This window comes from Pectinophora gossypiella, chromosome 12 (genome assembly GCF_024362695.1).
Source record: "Pectinophora gossypiella chromosome 12, ilPecGoss1.1, whole genome shotgun sequence".
In the NCBI taxonomy this organism is placed as follows: Eukaryota; Metazoa; Arthropoda; class Insecta; order Lepidoptera; family Gelechiidae; genus Pectinophora; species Pectinophora gossypiella.
The window spans coordinates 4,995,587-5,011,369 of NC_065415.1; the positions used below are offsets into that span (position 1 = coordinate 4,995,587).

At 35.1% G+C, this 15,783-nt stretch overlaps 1 protein-coding gene across 1 annotated transcript in view; it reads right to left on the reverse strand.

The window, feature by feature from the left end:
- Nucleotides 1-15,783, reverse strand: part of LOC126371593 (gustatory and odorant receptor 22-like) — a 65,192-nt gene that overhangs the window by 41,538 nt on the left and 7,871 nt on the right. The gene's annotated exons all lie outside the window — the stretch shown is intronic.

The window sequence follows — 15,783 nt, forward strand, 5'->3', positions numbered from 1 at the left end:
CTTGAGTATTTCAAGACATTTTGCGATTTTAGTATCCAAATATTTTTGCTCGTGGATACATCCTCAAGTTTGCTCCAGGAGGCTAATTAGATCGGCTGGGGCAATTTGTGTAGCAAAGTAAACACGAGGCACGTCGGAGGCGAAATTCAATTAATACCGGCTACCTGCACGCCTGGTATTAACTTGGTGCTTGGGGGCTGGCGATGAGCTTGTTTGGTGAAATTGTGCTCAGTCAGATTGTAGGTCAGACAAAATAATTTAAAAACTAAAAAATACCCAACACAAATATTTGCATCGATGGATTAAGTACTACTAATCTGAACTGCAAATATATTTAATTAAGTAATAATTATGTAGCGTAGCCTCATTTCTGAAGGGACAGCGACTACGAGAGACGTAGGAGCGTAGGTGTGGTAAACTCAAAAAATTGGCGATGTATGAGAGAGTTTACGCAGTTGCGCGTTTTTATAGCAAAGTAAGTATGAGAATTAATTAATACGGTAATTACGATAATAATGCATAGCATATCTCTATTTAAAAATTAAAAAGTGTCTGAATGAGTGAAGTGTCTGTGTGAGTGTGTGAATGTGGAGGAAGCAAGAGAAGTGTGTCAGGATCGAAGCAAATGAATTCTATAGTCTCTGCTTACCCCGGTGGTAAATAGGCGTGAGTTTATGTATGTATGTAAAAAGTGTCTCAACTTCTTAAGATCGAAATTACTACACACAATAGTTAAACAATAGGGTTAGGATTGTAAAAGGACATTGGGTCTTACGACTTTAAAGCTTGGTGAAGCGTGAGTATTCATTATATCTGCGATGGATGTACCTCTGACTAGCCCAGTTGGGAATATAGTCGTGAACTTATAATACATAATAAACTCACGCCTATTTCCCAACGGGGTAAGCATAAACTTTGGAATTCCATTTGCTTCCATTCCATTTTGTGAGCTTATGATGTTATACATCTTTATCTTAAAACAAGAAAAAAAAGAAAATGAAGAAAAAAAACCCTTCCTCTTCCCTTCTTCTTCTTTTTTTCCTTGAAAGAGAGGAAGGCGTAGACCTAGGAGAATATTTATGAAACAAATAAAAGAGAAGGTGCAGGTCGTGTCGTATCAGGAGGTGAAGGATTTGGCGGGAAGAAGAGAGGCATGGCGATTACTCCACCGACAAGAGTGCAGCTCTTAAATAAAGAGAGATCTTTATCTTAGGACTTCGAATAATGGCCAAGTAGTTAATGCCATCTACGGCAAATCTAAAATAAGTCACGTCAAAAAAAAAAAGAAAAGACTTTGAATCAAAAGTGCTTGCAGGTTGTCTTCTGATAGCCTGTAGCTTTTCCACCTTATCAGAGATTACGGGCAAAATAATTTTGGGATGCGAGCACGAGGAAGTTTTACTACAAGATTAAACAGCGGCAACTTGAAATTGTTGACTTTATTTTACAATCAAAATAAATAATAAGTACAATTTAACGAGGAAAATTGTACATAGGTAACCGAGATGTAAACAATTAAATTGAGGTTTTATGATCCTGAACAAAATAGTAAAGGGAAAACTTTCATAGTCCCATTTTGGGCGACCCTTATTTATAATTAAAAAATAAATCTGATGTAACTTTCCAGACAGCCCCTTTTACCAAACAGCCCCTTTTTCCAAACTATGCTAACTTGTTTCGCTAACTTTTGTATTAGAAAAAATAATTATACTCTTCTTACTATAAGCTGTAAGGTGATTACTGACGTTATAAACCTTATTTATGGTCTTAATTCCTATTAGATTTTGAATGCTATTATTTTTTGAATAATAGTTTTTTTTATAAGACTATGTTTGAGGATGGCGAAATGAAGGCGCGGTAAATTCCATCAGTCGGACGACTGACTACGGCATGGGACCGTGATATCAGAAGTCTCATATCCTTGATAAACGCGGTAAGAACCCGGTATTATATGTGTTTTATTTAAGATAATAACCGCGTAAACCTCAAACAATGTATCATTAAACTTTGACGTTTCAACGATATGGTCAACTTAAGTTGGCTATTTCACGAAAAGTCGAACACATCATGAAATTATCAATTCTAAGATCTGGCCACGACATATACACAACAAAAGGATTTGTATTCTGAATCAAGTCCAAAAATTTATAAGTAGATTAACCCTAACCTATCCAGTCGCAGTAGTAATCTGTTAAGGCACTGGCACCGGCCCAGCACACCTAATCTGCAATGTAATTATCTCTGTTGGAACTGCCGGCCAATTTGTCCAACGTAAATACTGTCGCCAGTGACTAATGTGGCACTGTAATTGTTTAAAAGGTACGTGGTTTCACGCCACGGTACGAAGTTTTTGGGTATAGCTAAATTCAACTTTGAAAAAAACATATTTCTATATTCCAACTGTGTTAGTCAACACCGCACTTAAGATAAATTTATACCTCATTGGTGCAAGTCCGGTATCGGCGGCCCTGGTTTGAGAAGCAAGCTGGTGAACCACAGCGACTAGAACCTAAGATAAAATATAATTTAACGCAAAAAAGAAAAGAAAGGACCTTATGATACGACTCATACGAGTTTGATTATAACGGCGCTCTTAACCTACTGAGCTAACGAGTCGAGTTAAAAAATAGTATTACACCTACTTTTACGTTATAGTCCGAGAGTTGGCAAGATTTTGTTGGCTCAAAGATATTTTTCGAAATAAAAAAATAATATTTTTAAACTGTAGAAATGTAGGGGTTGATTTAGCCCCACTACTCACCAGCCAGGTCTGCAGTTCTGTGTTGGGGTATAATAGGAGAGGCATAGAACAAGTTTTCAGCTTGCCTCAAATACCCACCCAAAAATTCTTGCCAGCTCTCGGGCTATTAGTAGGATAATCTCTGCAGGTGGGGATACCTGGTTGGTGGTTGCGATGATTGCAAGTGTGGAGTATCACCACGAAATATGGCTCATCTTTTGTGCTGTCCTAAGTACCCTAACACCTGCACTATTAAAAACCTTTACGAAGCCACTGACAATGCCGTAAGCGTGGCCAATTATTGGTCAGCAAAAATTTAGTTTCGATCGCCATCGACTCGCAAAGAAGAAGATTAGTATTATTATGATCTGTGCTTTTACGATTCGCAACTGGGCACCCTCAGGCCTGTTGTCTTAAATTTTGTACTAGGTGTGAGCTCTCAGCGCTCGCCATTTTTCCGGCCAAGTAGTTAATGCTATTTGCGGCAAATGCCATTGCCATTGCTATTTGGTATAAGTCACGTCAAAAAAATACTCATGTACGAGCCAGTATTCCTAATGCCCCAATTAGAAGACGCGTCATAAATCTTAGATTTTTTGTTCAGCTAAAGCTGAAGGGATCTGGTTCGTAGATATATCATTAGGAAACCGTCTTGGCAAAACCATAGTCGGGCTAACAACAAAATAATGCAATGAGGTAACGTTGATAAAACTACATTATTATTATATTTTGTGGGTATCCGAGTGAGAGGCCTTAAACCTTGCGTATGCTATCATCATCGGCATCGTTAATTATCAAAAACTTCTCGGAAATGTACATATATCCCTATACAGATGGTAGTGACATCGTAACGAATACTGAGGGGGATGATTCAAACCATGATTCTCAGTTAATATCACGTGGAATTTTCCTTCCCTGTATCATCACCAGCCGTACGACGCCCACTGCTGGGCATAGGCCTCCCCTAAGGATCTCCACGACCATCGCTTCCTTGTATAAGCTACTAAAACTGTATTTATATAGCAATCGATTGCAGTTTCCCAAGTTTATTATATACTTAAATTGCAACTACTACATTTTTTGACGGCCTTCGTGGTCCAGTGGTTTCAGCGTTGGGCTCACGATCCGGAGGTCTCGGGTTCGAATCCCGGTGGGGACATATTACAAAAATCAGTTTGGTTTGGACATTACAGGCATCACCTGATTGTTCGAAAGTAAGATGATCGCACGTTAAGCTGTTGGTCCCGGTTACTACTTACTGATGTAAGTAAGTAGTCGTTACATGAGCCATGTCAGGAGCTTTTGGCGGCTCAATTTACCCTGACACCAGGGTTGATGGGATTGGTAATCCACCTCACAATCCAAGAAGACTACTACATTGAAAGTGTTCATGTAAGTTACGTTACAGAATAATTTACTGTCCGTGGTTAGGTCAAAACTGCGATTAGCGAACTAACGGCTAACTAGTTTGAGTTGAAAGTTCGTAGGTGTTGTACAAGGTGCCATACACATACTTCTACGCAGTATATATATATATATATATATATATATATATATATATATATATATATATATACAGGGTGTTAGTGACATCGTAACGAAAACTTTGAGGGATGATTCAGGCCATGATTCTGAGTTGATATCAAGTGGAATTTTCCGTCGCAAAAGTATGGAACGGAAAATAATTTAAATAAGCTCTAAAATTTTCATGACTTCTCCGACAGGAAATGCCACTTGATATCGACTCAGAATCATGGTCTGAATCATCCCCTTCAGTATTCGTTACAGTGTCACTAACACCCATACCTAGTTGTATGGCTACTGTATGTACTTGTATGGGGTGTAAGTGACATCGTAACGAATACTGAGAGGGATGATTCACCTGATTATTCTGAGTTAATATCAAGTGGAATTTTCCATCGCAAAAGTATAGAATTGAAAATAATTTAAAAATACTAAAAAAATAACATGAATTTTGCGACGACTTTTTGAGTTAATACTCAGAATCATGGTCTGAATCATCCCTCTGAGTATTCGTTACGATGTCACTAACACCCTGTATATATATTGTCGCAATTTAGTTTTATATCTTCTTTAGAAATATGTTGCTGGGATTACATCCGTTCTACGGATATTTCTAAGGGCGATAAGGTAACCCCTTGTTACCATAAGGTTCATCATAATCCATCTCAGGGCTTCATATCAACAGTAGCTGCAGGTTGTCTTTCATCACTCGTGGTTCTGCTCACCCCATTAGGGATTACGGGCGTGAGTTTGTATGTACATTCATAAATATCATAACAAAGTACATTTTAAAAAGTCGTTACATGTACCTAGTCCAATTTAGTGCCCTACCATATACGTATAAATTAGATAATTTCTCTTCAAGGTCTTTATCATAGAAGGAGGATAGAAGAAAGAGGATAGAAAGGCTATAATCCAACTCTTTTACTACTACTCTTGCAAACAGATAACTACAATAGCTCTACTGCTTCTCAAACCATAGCCACTTTGCTGGTAATGTATATTTTATACGCTAGGCTGCAATATTATCATTATTTTTCGTAAGATACTGCATACAAAAATATTTTTTCAATAAATAGCCGACCAAACTAAGTTTTCCTGTGATGAGGAGGGTTTTTCTTGCATGGTAGTCGATATTTTATTTTTTGCAGCTTATAATGCACAAGACGACCTTTTAATTTACTAATGCGGAGCTTTGTGCGTTGGGACCAACGGCTTAACGTGCCCTCCGAAGCACGGAATCATCTTACTTTTTCGGACAATCAGGTGATTCAAGCCTGAAAAGTCCTTACCAAATAAAGGACAGTCTCACAAAGTGATTTCGACAATGTCCCCATCGGGAATGTGTTGGTTTGGTAGGTGTTGATTCGATACGTAATTATTTGTTTTTCCTCAACGTTCTAGTACCAGCAGCAAGGTATTTTAAATGATTGATTAATACAGGTAAACGGAGCGCTACACAAGCAAACACTAATAAATTACGAATAAAACTCCCAAAATCTTACAAAGAATATAAAATATAAAGGAAAATCTCGAACGATACGCAGATGGGAACACATAACAATGTTCGACGTAATTTCAGATCATATCAGTTGAACAAACGACATTAAACCTTTACAGGAATATCGTCCCAAATGTCTTTATGTTAGGGGTTGTTTGAGTGCACATTTAAAGCTGGTAATGGCGTTGCCATAGCAACAGGTGGTCCCGTATTGCCTCCGCCTCGAGCTAAGCTCAGCTTAAGTTATAGCCTAGTACATTTTACATGACGGTTTGCTTAAATATTTAAAGAAGATGCCGATTTTTCAGTCTCGGTAATAGGGATGTTTGGATATTTAAAGGTTTATGGTATGCTTACCTGAGTTACGCGAAAATATATGCTATGTGGAGCGTCGATGGGTCACTTTTCAAGGTGTGTTCGGAACGAATAGACTGATGGGGACGTTGTGATTTAATTTAAAAAAAAAAAACATTTTATGAGGATGGTGTATGAAAAGTTTTTGGGGTCCTTTTGCTTGTAATAAAGTAAGTAATAAAATTACTGATTTAGTTCAAGATAACAATAAAAATACTTTATTGACTGAAAAACCTCAAGTATTATGACAATATTTATTACACTGAAGAATGTAGTTACAGTTTGTATGTTGTATAGTCTGAGGTTCTGCGAGATGATGAATGATGTGTGAAAATTAAATATTTCTTTATATTGTTTAAACCTAAGTTTTATATGTTTAATTAGTAATGTTTATTTTGAGTAAAATTATTATTACTAAATACAATGTTAATAAAATATATAACATAGTCAAATTAAAAGCTACAGTATTTTATAATTATGTTTAGTTATATTTTTTATATTTATAGTTTCACGGCGCATTGGCGCTTCTGCACTGTAATCCCGGTAAATGTAGGTATGTAGTCGTTGAGATTTTGGGAGTTTTATTCGTAATTTATTAGTGTTTGCTTGTGTAGCGTTCCGTTTACCTGTATTAATCAATCATTTAAAGTACCTTGCTGCTGGTGCCACAAAAAGGTTTATATTTATAGTGAAAATTTGCATACAAATATTAAAGATTAAAACCAGTCCGTGTTAATTAAAACATCGATTCCATTTCGTATTCGTCTGCCGATAAATAAATAAGTTATCTATGTGGCATGTCGTAACATTCTTAATCCTTTTCGAACATGATGGACAACTGTAAAGTCGTGAAATGTAAATAAATAAATAAATTATAAATAGTAAAAATATACGTAACAGTTATTTTCTATATTTTATAGATTGCAGTTAAGATACATTTTACCGAATCACATTTTTGAAATCAACAAACGATGTTCTTGTAGAAGAAAATGCTTAGTAGTTTGAACAAGTTTTCCTCTAAATCAACTTGATTTTGCGCTAAGCCGGTGAGTTGACCGATGCGGCGACCGCACTGCGGATGTCGGCATCCACCTAAATATCCACTTAAGTAACTCTTTATGTACTACCTATAGCAACATATTGTATTGATACACAATAAATAGAGGTATTACAGACAAAGGGTAGTAAGTTGTGATATTAGTGAATAAAATGGGGATTTTATTACATTTTTTTTTTACCTTTGATGGGTTTGCTCTTGGCCCCTGACTTTCCCGAAGGCATTGACGAGGCCTAAGATGGAGCGAGCTTACCCAGAAGGTGTCTGTTAGTCTTGAAAACACCCGGGTTATATGCATTCGGAAATACAGAAGATGGCAGATAATTCCACTCCTTAGCCGTGCGCATAATCCTTTATTGTATTCCTTTGTTGTATTTTATTGTTTTTTTTAATGTTTCTTTCTTTCTTTCTTTCTTTTATTGCCTTTTAAAATCAACATAATATAACATAAACTCACGACTATATCCCAATTAGGAGTCAGAGGTACACCCATCGCAAGATGAACTAAGTACTCACATCTTACCGAGCTTTCTGTTAGAACAACGTGATAGAAACGTGATCTGAATGAAACGTATCGCCGCGTCTATAGCGATTGAGCCACATGTGTTAGTTAAAACTGCACTTAAGATAAATTAATAACTCATTGGTGCAACTGTAGAAGATAGAAGAGAGTATAGAAGCAAACCGATGTACCGTAGGGCCACAGTGACCCTAACCTATTACTTTTCAAAATCGATTTTGTAATAATGAACTGTGAGCGAATAAGTAACAAGGCCCACGTTCAGCTTGCCTTCCCGGGTATGTCGTAACATTCTTAATCCTTTTCGAATATGATGGACAATTGTTATGGGCGATAGGCTGATCTTGTGTCTTTATTTTCATCATCTTAGGGACTTCGTATCAACAGTGGTTGCAAGTAAGTACTTAGTCTTCGATTACTTGTGGCTCTGACCATCCATTAGGGATTATGGGCGTGATTTTTTATATTTAAGTATATTTTGTATAGTATCTTTATCAAGTTTACTTACATATACATATATACGTATGTATATAAAAAATAAATAAATAGGTATCATTTATTTTACGTATGTTTTCATTTCTGGTTTTCGAAATTAGTTTAGTTTTATTAATTTAGCTTTTTATTCAATAAGCGTCGTCATTATTTCAAATCTATAATTTGTAAAATATCAGGTTGTATCTTTGAATTATCCCAGTTTAGAAAAATATATTATTGTGAGAACAAAAAGAACGTCATAACCATTATAAATATCAAAGTTTTCAAAAAAAAATCCACTTGATAGAAATTTCCACTTGATATTAACTCAGAATCATGGAATCATGGTCTGTATCATCCCCCTCAGTATTCGTTACGATGTCACTTACACTCTGTATGTGTGTTTACATGCTTACATGTGCTTGCACTTGTATATTTTATAAACAGTTTACCGCTAACCCAGTTATGGACTTATGGAGCAGTTAAATCTTACCAACAGCGCAGCCACTGCCAACATTGTGGCTTTCGCTAGCGTGAAGACAAAATTATATCTAAAACTGACAACTTTGTCGATTATAAGAACCTAGCTTTATAGCTGCAAATTAGTTTAAAAGCTGTAACTTTTCAACGTCGTATCTCATAACCGTAACTCAATTTTACATGACACGTACGGCGTTTTCTAACAAAAGATTTTAGGCACAAGATGTAGTGAAAACACGAAAGATAAAAATAAAAACTTATCAATATTATTATTACAATAAGGTTTAAGTATATTTATAGTAAAAATTTGCATAAAAATATTAAAGAATAAAACCAGTCCGTGTTAATTAAAATATCGATTCCATTTCGTATTCGTCTGCCGATGAATTTTTCATCGAATCAAGGTTTGCAATATTGAGTTCTGAACCTTAAATTCTGCTAACGAATTTGTATGGAACTGAATAACTTTTCGTGTTATTTAAAAAGGAATTGGCTGTGGTTTTATGAAAAAAGTTATGTGGTTTTCTTTTTTTTATGTGTATTTTTATTATTAAAATAGGTTTTTACTAACATTAAACATGTTTTTCCAACCTAAACGCCGCTCCTGTACATTATTCCTTCTTTTTTTAAAAGTACGTTATTTTTCGAAACATAAACGTGCTGTATTTTACAAAAATATTATTATGCTTCTTCTTGCCTCTCTCAATCGATGAGAGCTGGCTCATGTTTTGCAGTGGAATATAGAGCTGTTTTTGTCAAGTTTATGTAATACCAAAAACAACCTTAACACGAGTAGGTACATAGAATAACAGAAAAAATCAAGCAACTCTTATCAAGCTGTTAGCATTGATAAATGAAATCTCTGATTTGTAAAGCTTAAGTACCCCATTTACAGAATTCTTAGTAGGCCCAACGCACACAATAAGATTTTGCGATTGCATTCATAATACCTATGATAAAGTATTATTATGTTGATTTTCGATATTCGATTACTATGTCAAAATGCAAGTAAAATGCAATGCAATCATTGCAGTATAATTTCATTCATTAGTAGCTATAGTTTTTTCTTAAGCTAGAAAAATATATTGTCATTGGAAAGGCAAAAATACCTAAGCGCCAACAGGCCATTTCGGGATCAAGTAATTTTTTTATCGTAACTTTTTACCCATTTATCCAATTTATATAACGTCAACGTAAGATTACAATACATAGTTTTTTCATTTTCTATATCCAGTAATACATTATAGCATTGACTGCAATATTACGATATTGGCGCTTACGTAATTTTGCTTTTCCTGTGACGATATAGAGACGAAGAAATTCTCATTTCGAAAGCTGGATCTATCTCATGCTTTCAAAATGGGACTTTCTTAAGAATTACTAAGATATACATACCCCGTCTTGTTGTAACAAGTAATTTTAGATTAACGGAGATGTTTACATTTTATTAAAATGATAATTTGGAAAAAAGAAACAAAGTAGTAGAATTTCCTTTTTAAATTATTTAGGAATTTTAATAAAGTGTTAAATATATACGTACTTAAGTATAAGTACAATGTTTGAGCACGTTTATTGATGACGTCATCAGTATGGATTATACAAATGCCAAAATAAATGAACCGTTTTGACTTTTTGACGTTTTTAAAAAGGTATCTCATGTTATTTTTGTCTATTCGAGAATTGCTAGAATAACCTGCCGGCTGCGACACGTACCAGGAAAGGAAAAAAACGTATCGTTTGCAACAGGCTTAAGCTCTTTGGCGGCGGCAATTTTTTACTTCACAAAATAAATCACTTTTATTCATCTACATCGAAAAACAGACGAAAGTGACGGGCGATTTTTCGCAGGATCTTATTTAAAACATTTCTTACTCTTATTCTACAGACAATTTCGAGTGTTTACAAAGATTGTCAAGAATATAGGTGTCGATAGCAAAAATTCTAGCTTTTATCTCTTGAGTCTTGCACTGTTTGCAAACAACCAAGTATTATTCCAAGGGTATTTTTCAAGACCTACATTCTGCAGATCTTTCTCTGCAATCGTATTTATCTAGAGTAAGCTTCAGTTTTCTAGGTTCTTGTAATTTAACGGACCTATTAGCATTAAAAAACCATAAAACACAACAACAACAAAAATAGATATATATATATATATATATATATAATATTTTCAATGTGGTCCTGTGTGTCACAGGCTTAGTTCTTAAACGAAAGAACTTGCACCAATGAGTTATTAATTTATGTTAAGTGAAATTTTCCACAGTGGAGCAGCGTGGTGGAGTATACTGTGGAGTGTACCCCCTCTGGTTGGTTGAAGGGAGGCATGTGTCCAGCAGTGGGACGTATATAGGCTTTTTATGTTATGTGTTTTGTATGTCAATTTTCACCTACACAGTTTGCTAGACCATTATAGATGGCGATACGGCTCACCACCTATCACGTTGGTCTAACAAACAGCTCGGTGAAGTTATACCTATAAGATATACCTATCTCTGGTCCGATCGGGAATATATTCAAAATGAGATTATGTTATGTGTGTTACATAATATATTTGACGATAAAAAGATTTCTGTTAAGGAATTAAGACATTCTAAAGTGAACATAAGAATAATTAGGAATATGTTTATAAACACGAAGTAGGTCACTGATTTTGTTTTCGTTAAAATTCAAAATTCAAAAATATCTTTATTCAGTAGGTAACATAGTTACACTTTGAATCGTCAATTTTTACATAACGAACGTCTCATCCGCCTAAAACTACTGCAGCTTCTCACAACCTGTATAGCCGGGGAAAAGAAGCTGCAAGAAAAACCTCGGCACAGGGCCCTAGACGTTCTTTAAAAAAATAAAAATAAACATAAAATATTGATATACAATTGAGTAATTTAGCTGCCTAATATCAGTTCTCAGACAGTTAATCCCATGCATTCATATCTTCTAAATAATCACTAACTTTATAATAACCTTTTTTGGAAACAATGTTACAATGTTACTATTATATATACATACATAGAATATATACACACATACTTACATACATATATATTATAGATACATAAATACATGACAGAATTATTAAGGGTTGGAGCGTTCTTTTAAACAGATATATTATGCTTGTTGTTGGGTAAGTGCTACAAAAAATAAAAATTAACTTTTTTAAGTCTCGAATGACTTAGTATTCGCGACACGCAATTTTCCAATAATGCTTCGAGTTGAGCCTTAAAGTATCTATTTGCATATTTCCCGACTTTGCGTTTTCTTGATCAAGAAGTCTCTCTAATATCCATAACTTTTTTGTTCTTGGTAAAGTATATGACTGTTAAATCCTGCAACTGGTTACTAATATGTTTTTGCTAACAAACATTTTGTCTCACGTTATGATCTAAGTATATATTATGCAAGAGGAGTTTGGTAGGTAAACATTTATTGGGTAGCAATTTTTATTTTTGTGTTAGAATGGCGGCTTGTTTCCAAAGGATTATAAAAGGACAATCACAATAATAAATTTAAAGATAAAGGTAATACAAAAAATCAATAAAAGCTTTTGTTTTGCTGTCAAATATACTGTATGCATTTCCTGAATTAATGTCCTTGTACTTTATATTATATCAAAGTCAAAGTATTTATTGCACACCATACTATGTTCAACAGTTATTAACATTGTTAATGTATCACATAATATTATAGACTCAGGAGGGTACAGAAATTTTACATATAAAAACGATAAGAATACATAAATTTCCAACTAGACCTCATGAGCAAACTTCTGCTGCAGTGTATAAAAACATTTTTTTAAGCTAAATTGTTTAATTCTAGAACTACGCTACAGTGACGTGCAAATACCTTGAGTACAGAAATCTGTACGGTCACGACCATTAATATATATACACTTTGGTACCATCTCTTCACATTAACTTTTTTGACAAATTGAACTGTAAGTCTCACTAAATGTCAAATATGTTAGTGCGACAGAGTCCTAAAGTGGGTACTTTATATTGCTCATGACTGTACACCAATACTGTACACACCTCTGCTCTATCAATATAAGATAAGCTCTCGACTATATCCCAATTAGGGTCAGAGGTACATCCATCGTAACATGAAATAAGTACCTAACCCTCACCGAGCTTTCTGTTAGACCATCATGATAGCCGTCATAGGTTCTGCTTAAACAATTTGTACACTATTAAGTACTACATAGTAAAGCTATTCATAAAATTAAATTTGCCGCCGGTTCAAACTCAGCTTTACGACGGAAGACTCGTTAGCATCCCCACCCCATGAATAATGGATTTCCCGCAACTAATTAATGATAATAGATTAGTCGATATTCAATTTTACTCTATCCGTGCTTGTACTTCAGTTTGAAGAAGAAAAGTCAACGGATGTTTTAAAGAATTTTCTTCCTTATGAAAAGATGAATAATGAGAGCCAAGTTGGAAGAACGCTTGATTCTCACTGTAAGGTCGCAGGTTCAAAACCCAACTCGGGCCTAGACCAATGATTTTCGAATTTATTTTCAAATTCATGTTTGGATCTTAAATGTTTATCACGTGGTCAATAAAGGACGCAACGTGAGAAAACCCACAATCCCGAGAAATGCATTTTGAAGAACCTAACCTAACCTGTATAGGGCTGGTATTCCCTTCGCATATTGGAAGGTCAGACAGAGAGTCGCTTCTGTAAAAAAACCGAATCCATCAAATCTTCAGGTTAGGTAAGCGGACCCTGCGAAAAACGGGACAATGCTAGGGAGATGATGATAATTAGCGATGCAACAACGTCGTTTATCTTGAAATCTTTGTTTATTTAGGTAGTAAACAGTCTTTGGTCGAAGACCATGTTGTACCGCGTCTATGTAGATACCATAACCCATATAACAGATGTAGGCTTTAGAATGCGTCAATTTGCCTGAGCAAACATTGGATGCTTGTAGCCGTCCCCTGGTACTACAACTGGTGCAGTTGATTTATTTATACAGAGAGGTGTTGATTTCCGCCCTTTGCCGACGCAGTGGGGAATTAGTACCACTATTCATGTTTTCTGCGGGATGTGGGCAGCGCAGGACCAATCGTCGTGGAGATCCTTGGGGGAGGCCTATGCCCAGTGGGCGTCGTACGGCTGATGATGATGATTCATACTTTTTTTGACGTGTCTTATTGTAGATTTGTCGCAGATGGCATTAACTACTTGGCCGGACAAATGGGGAGCGCTGAAGGCTCTCACCCGGTACAACGTTTAAAACAACAGGCCTGAGGGTGCCCAATTGGGCGCGAACCTCGGCTCAGCGCGCCGTCTGAGAGGGAAAATATTTGAAAGAATTAATCGACCCTAGTGGGTCGATAGCGATAAGCGCTGATTGAGGGAAAGCAATATTCTTGCGGGCAACCGCGTGTGTACCGCAATTCCGGAGTTTTGGAGGTATCCTAACTACGTATAAGTATAGCTTGGTGAGTTGATTTTAAATTGGAGCTGATGAGTGTGGGTGTATTCGAACACTATAGTGTATCTAAAGGTAAAAAGGATTGAGTAGAAAATAGTGGATGTGGTAACAGTACGAATGGTCGAGTGTATTTTATAAATCTTTATTGATAACCCAATTGGAAATATAATGCATTTTTATTGTTGTTTAATTTTATGTTAATCGCCAATATGCTTCCTAAGTTTACTTTTATTAAGTAGGAAACCTTCCGTTTTACGTAACATCAAACTTTTGAGAAATAATGATGCAAAAAAAAGCGAAATAACAAAGGTTGATGATACGGCTGGCAGACGAAGACCTAGAAGTACGTACTATGTCCAAATTGGAGATGTCCTTAGAAAACGTGGGAAATAGGTGTAAGTTTATGTACGTATGTTTTGAGAAATATAAATAAATATCACTTATATATTACGAGTTTTATTCATGTCCTCTGCAATTTCATTCCTCGGCAATTGTACTCAGCAATTTCTAGAACGAAAAATATTTTCTATCTGACATTATCAGACATTTATTTTGTTTAGATACTGGGCTTCTGGGCTTTGTTTACGACTACTTTACGACCTAAAAGTGACACAGACTAGAACAACATTGTATTATTCTGTATATATAAAGTTAGTAAGCACATGACTATCTCTGTGTTCGCTTTGTTGCCAAAAGCTTAGCTAAAAATAACAACACCCCTATGAAAGGGTAATGAAAAGATAACAAATTTCGTTTCGAAAATTGCATTTATTATTGTAACGCTTCAGAATTAGGTATAGTGCACGTTTCGGCTATTTTAACGTTGTAAAACAATCGATGTATACTTTTACTTAAATACACGTAACTTGAGACGGTACATCATCGGGATGCTATGAAGAATAGTTATTTTTTTTTAATCAGTATAATTCCGTCTAAAGCGGCATGCGCCAGGAAAAGTTTTATACAGGCTGTTAGTAGCATCGTAATGAATAATGACGGGGATGATTCAGACCTTAATCCAATGTTATATCAAGTGGAATTTTTCTTTCGCAAAATTAATGTCCTTTTTTTTAATTAGTTATTTTCAATTCTATACTTTTGCGATAGAAAATTCCACTTCTACTAGTTCTTTATATTCGCAATACGTGAGTGTTGAAATACTTGTATTATTTTTAACCTAAAAAATACTTTTAAGTTATACTTAACTGTAATTTTCTTATCCGTCGAAAAGGACGGGTAATCGACAGGCATAAAATTTATAAAACACACGTCAATTTTAGCAAGAAATTTAAAATGCCCTTCTACAATTTTATATTAGCCAATAACCCGACATAATTGAGTTATCAGCACACGTTTAACGAATAAAATAGGCATATCACTGATATGCAACCCTATCAGTGATATGCCTATTTTATTCGCCCGGGTTATTTATTCATTCATTTTAAAATGAACAGTTGTTAATCATGCGCCCCTTTCCTTTTCGGCGGATAAGAATGACGGGTATAACTTAAAATAAAATTAGGAATTTTAAATTTAAAATAAATTTAGTTCACAAATTACAATCATTGCATGTACTCATTATAATGTTGTTATTGCATCTATCGTAATAAAATCTTCGTAAATATCAAACATTTTACCATTAAATCTGCACTTGAACATCGTAAAAATATCATTAAGTATTTCATTCTTC